Source organism: Colossoma macropomum, unplaced genomic scaffold (genome assembly GCF_904425465.1).
Source record: "Colossoma macropomum unplaced genomic scaffold, Colossoma_macropomum, whole genome shotgun sequence".
Classification (NCBI taxonomy): domain Eukaryota; kingdom Metazoa; phylum Chordata; class Actinopteri; order Characiformes; family Serrasalmidae; genus Colossoma; species Colossoma macropomum.
The window spans coordinates 863,010-869,288 of NW_023496043.1; positions in this window are offsets into that span (position 1 = coordinate 863,010).

Below are 6,279 nucleotides of genomic sequence, written 5' to 3' on the forward strand. Positions count from 1 at the left end.
AGACTTCAGTGTGTGTGTGTGGTTCATAATGTACAGCAGTGTAGACTTTAGTGTGTGTGTGTGTGTGTGGTTCATAATCTACAGCAGTGTAGACTTTAGTGTGTGTGTGTGTGTGGTTCATAATCTACAGCAGTGTAGACTTCAGTGTGTGTGTGTGTGTGGTTCATAATCTACAGCAGTGTAGACTTTAGTGTGTGTGTGTGTGTGTGGTTCATAATGTACAGCAGTGTAGACTTCAGTGTGTGTGTGTGTGTGGTTCATAATCTACAGCAGTGTAGACTTTAGTGTGTGTGTGTGTGTGTGGTTCATAATCTACAGCAGTGTAGACTTTAGTGTGTGTGTGTGGTTCATAATGTACAGCAGTGTAGACTTCAGTGTGTGTGTGTGTGTGTGGTTCATAATGTACAGCAGTGTAGACTTCAGCGTGTGTGTGTGTGTGTGGTTCATAATGTACAGCAGTGTAGACTTCAGCGTGTGTGTGTGGTTCATAATGTACAGCAGTGTAGACTTTAGTGTGTGTGTGTGTGGTTCATAATGTACAGCAGTGTAGACTTTAGTGTGTGTGTGTGGTTCATAATCTACAGCAGTGTAGACTTTAGTGTGTGTGCTTCATAATGTACACCAGTCTAGAGCTTTTAAAAGATTATAAATTTGTTATTTAAACATCTTAATGTTTTTATTTATTTATTTATTTGTGTTTACATTAGTTTCCACTCAAAATCTAAATCTGCAACATTTGACTGAGTTTAAATTATAATGTACATACTTAAAAAGATGGTTCTTCAAGAGTTCTTTAATAAAGCAGTTGCTTTGTGCAATAGAACTGATCTACACCACACACTTCCTTTTTCATTCAAGTCTATGTTTTGTCAAACCTAGAATTCAGACTTTAGTCATGGCTCTTTATTCACACATTGATGTTAATTCTCGTATGAGCAATTATTCATAGAAGCTTCTTACCTCACTGAAAATCTGATCGTCTCATCTTTTTCGTGTACAATGACGATAAACAACAAAGACTTTTTTTTTGCTTATCTTTACCAGTGGTGCCTTTAGTCCCTGTAGGTGATAAATCTGCACTCTCAGCTTTATCATCAGGTTCCAAAACAAGCCGGCAAAGACAGGTCTTAACTACTACTGTGCTTTTTTTTCCTCAGCATCGTTCTCAGTTTAACTCTTTAAACTCTTAGCTTATTTTTAGAATTATTATTTTAAAAAATCATCAAATCAAAATGAATCATGGTGCAGTTTGTGATTTCATCATGATTTGAGCCATTTAATAAAAATCATAAACAAATCATTGTGAGGTCAGAAATGTATACTCCTATATTTATTCATTTATTAATCTTTAGACTTATTATTCAGTAACTACAGTGATTTATTCTGTATCTACTAAAATTATTCAGTATCTACTATGACTATTCACTATCTACCTATAAATTATAATAACTACAGTAACTCATTCAATATCCACTATAAATTATTTATTATTAATTATAATTAAGTATTATATTTATATTATTATATAATTAGTTGTCATTTCATAACTACTATGAAACTAATGTGAAAGTTACTTGGAGAGTGAGGAATTGAAGTGTGGGCCCACATACAGAGTTTAAGGGGTTAAAGGAACACTCCATCTTCGCGTGCTGCTGTGACGGACAAATAGTTAAACCTAGTTTGATCTCACATCCTTCACATCAATCAGCCTCTACTCGTTTAGGTTCAGTATTCCTTTAAACAGCTGTGCCGTCCTCAAGCTGTATTTCCAAAAGTCCTAATCCAGTATAAAGGGCACTTTGTACCAAATTTCTAATCCACCACTTTGGATGTATTTACATGTCTGATGGTCCTCAGGCTGGTCTTTATTGTGCAGTGAAGGGGCAGGATGGGTGGAGAGCTAGCAGGCTAATGCTGCACCTGCTGACCACTGGAGACCCCCAGACCACTCCGTCCTGCTTATGCAGAGTCTAGACCACTTCAGGCTAAGAGAGCAGAGAGATCTAGATAAAGAACCAATGAAAACTATGTAACATTATCATTTAGCTTCTTGTTTCTACACTCATTGTCCATTTTATCAGCCCCACTAACCATATAGCTGCACTTTGTATCGCTACAATTACAGACTGTAGTCCATCTGTTTCTCTCTATACTTTGTTAACCCCCTTTTACTCTGTTCTTCAAAGGTCAGGACCCCCACGTGACCACCACAAAGCAGGCATTATTTGGGTGATGGATCATTCTTAGCACTGCAGTGACCAGTGACACTGACGTGGTGGTGGTGTGTTAGTGTGTGTTGCGCTGGTACGAGTGGATCAGACACAGCAGTGCTGCTGGAGTTTGATTCCAACATGGATCTTAGCACTTTATAATTTCATAGCTTTAAAATAATAATAATAATTAGTAGGAAACAGAAAAAAATAATAATTTCTAGATGTGTCCAGAACAGTGAACAGAGCTGAAGATGAGTTGAAAATGACTCAGAAAGCTGTAGAACTCAGAGATGAAGGATTTTTGTGGGTCTTGAGGCAAATAACCTGTGAACAGATAATTACAGTATATGTACTTGGATCGTGAGAAGCAGAAAATACAAGCAACTTCTAAGACTGAACTTTAGAAGTGTGAAAAATATCGCTGCAGATTTCTCTGAAAAACTGAAAGTGAGTCTCCTGAAAAGAAGCTGTAATAAAGGTAAAGAGTGGACGCAATAAATACTGAAATATTTTATATTATATTTGGTTGATGAGTTTTCAGTGTAATTTTCTGTTAAATACAGATTTTCTGTTGTTTTTTTTTCCTCGAGCACAATGTATGTATACCTGCGTAATAAGGTAAAAGTCTGTATCGTAGCACATTGAAGCATTCCTTGGCCAAAGTAAGTGTTGTGGTTGTGTGAGCAGAATCGTGAAATCATAGCTGATAATTGTGGAGCTCAGCCGATCAGCAGGAATCCCTCAGCCTGTAGAATAAAACAGCCACAGCAGAGTAAACAGGCCTGAAATAGAGCTGCTGGGTGAGTCACGAGGGCAGTGTGTAGTTGTTTGGCTGCAGCGTGGGTGCACTTAGGTGAAGATGATGATGATGAGAAACTCTTCTGGGTGAGTAAACAGGTCAGACCAGAGACACACCAGGGTGTAATGTGTGACCTGTCTGTCTGGGACATCACACACACACACACACATACACACACAAAGTGACACACACACACACACACACACAGTGACACACACGTACACTGTGACACGGTGGTTTTGTTTTGACTTCAGACTATTGCTAAGAGTGGAATTTAGGCATGTCATCAAAACATGATGAAATTATTCTACCATCTAGTGGTAGACTACTGTATATACTCTCTCTCTCTGTGTGTGCGTGCGTGCGTGTGTGTGTGTGTGTGTGTGTGCGTGTGTGTGTGCGTGTGCGTGTGATGTTCCGAATAAGTCAAACTATAAATGTGTATATGTAGCAGTTACGTTGTAGAGGACCCCATGTTAATGGAGATTTAGAATGCATCTAACTTTTTTATGTATGCATACTATTTTTGGAAGTTAAAAAATAAAGTATGCACATTATTTTAAGTACTACTTTTGCTATACTTTTTAATACTACTTTTTAAAGTACACATTCTAGTTATTAAGTATACACACTGTATGCATGCTGTTTTTAAGTATCGCATTTAACTTTTTAATATGGTTGCTAATTTTAAACACACTATTTGTGTACTACAGTAAATCAGCAGGTCTAATGGGACACTGCCAATGTTCTGTAGAGACAAATGACTGCAGGGATCGGTCAGTTCACTCATCATATCACCACTTACATCACAGAGATGTGATTAAAAAGTAAAGTATGCATACTGCATTTTAAGTATACACACAATATCCATACTGTTTGTTTTAAACATGCACAGTACTTTTTGAATATACATAGTATGCATACTAGTTAGAAACCATGCGTACTATTTTTAAGTAGTATGCATACTTTAAAGATACTGCTTTTTAAAGTACGCATTCAACAAGTATGTATATTATTTTTAAAGTGTGCATAATACTTTTTGAAGTAAACATCGTACTTTTTAAAGTATGCATGCATACTTTTCTAAGCATACACAATTTACATACTATTTTTGTGCATACTATGCTTAAAGTGTGCATACTAATTTTTAAGAATGCATACTACTTAAAAATGCATGAGTATTCATACAATTTTTCAATGTGCACAGTATGCATCCTAATTTTTAAGTAAGCATACTACAATTTCAGAGTATGCATACTATTTCTAAGTCTGCACACATTATACATTACACATTAATTAAAATTATATTTAAACTTTAAAATAGTAAGCATACTCAATAAAGTAAATAGCTGTACTACTACATTTCTGCATATGCATACTATGTTTTTTTGAATACTATTTTTAAAGTGTGGATTCTACTATTAATGGACTCATACTGTGCTTTTATATGAGAATGTATTCTTTTTTTAAAGTATGTATAATAATTTGTAAGTCTGGACAAATTACAAATAAATATGCACATTACACACAATAATCACACTGTGCACACTACTCTTTTAAATATGCATACATAAAATCTGTTCATCTAATGGTACTTTTAAAAATCTATCATTACTTATTTTATACATCAAATTTTATGAGTTAAAAGAAGTAAGGAAAGTTTAGGCCCTTTAAATGGATGTCATGAAGACAGCATTACAGAATTGACTTTTCCATGTTAAGACAGACAAAGTAACAAGTGAAGCAGAGTAGATAGGAAAAACACATCGAAACCACATCAAACTACTCAGTATAACTAACTTTGTTTACATCCTAACCATGTAATTATACAGAAATTTGGAAAAATCAGTGGAATTTCCCTTAAGTAACTCTCCTGCAGTGTCTCCCTCTACTGGCCAAACCTATGAAGCGCAAACTAGTCCCAGCTGCAGTGGTCAGCAGTGAGGCAGTCGTTTCAGCTCACACATTTAAGAAAGAATCGCGTGTCTGACAGAACAAAAAAGAATAATAATATATGTAGTTGTGCCACTTGAACAATTGATTGGAGAAGGTTAAGTAAATATGTAGTAGATTCGGCGGTAAAACCAGAGAATGTGTAAAGAGGAGAACTGCCACTTTGTAACGTCTTCTGGGTTTGTCAGACGCTAGAGGGCGCTCCAGAGTGAGCAAAATTATAGTTTGTGAACGGTGTTTTTATCTAGAGAAACGTATTCACTTCCTGAACACAGAACACCTTAAAACATTTTAACACTGCTGGGATGGACTTTCACTCAGAGAATTAGCTAATAATCTCAACCAATCAGCACGCTGTAGCAGTAAAACTAACCAATCAGCACTCAGTGGCAGTAAAACTAACCAATAAGCACTCTGTGGCAGTAAAACTAACCAATCAGCACTCAGTAGCAGTAAAACTAACCAATAAGCACTCAACGCAGTAAAACTAACCGATCAGCACTCTGTAGCAGTAAAACTAACCAATCAGCAGTAGCAGTACTGTTAACCAATTAGCATTCAGTACCAGTAAAGCTACCCAATCAGCTCTCAGTAGCAGTAATGCCAACCAATCAGCAGTAATGCTACCCATTCAGCATTCAGTAGCAGTAATGCCAACCAATCAGCACTCAGTAGCAGTAATACTAACCAATCAGCACTTAGTAGCAGTAATGCTACCCATTCAGCATTCAGTAGCAGTAATGCCAACCAATTAGCAGTAATGCTACCCATTCAGCATTCAGTAGCAGTAATGCCAACCAATCAGCACTCAGTAGCAGTAATGTCAACCAATCAGCACTCAGTAGCAGTAATACTAACCAATCAGCACTCAGTAGCAGTAATGCCAACCATTCAGCAGTAATGCTACCCATTCAGCATTCAGTAGCAGTAATGCCAACCAATCAGCACTTGTTAGCAGAAATGCAAAACAGTCAGCATTCAGTAACAGTGATGCCAACCACTGAAAACTCAGTGACAGCAATGCTAACCAGTCAGCACTTAGTAGCAGTAATACTAACCAATCAGCACTCAGTAGCAGTAATGCCAACCAACCAGCACTCAGTAGCAGCATTGCTAGCCAATGGCCAAACCCCCTGTGCTGTAGAAAAAAGACAGACACGGGTCAGTTTCCTTTGTTTTTAGTGAAATTCACCCTCATCCTTTTCAGAATGGAAGTAAAGCCTTTGAAAAGTGGTGAGAAACTATTTTAACTTGTCGTTTTTAGCCGTTTAGCTCCATTCACCCCCATTCATCGAGGACTCCCTCGCGGGCGCC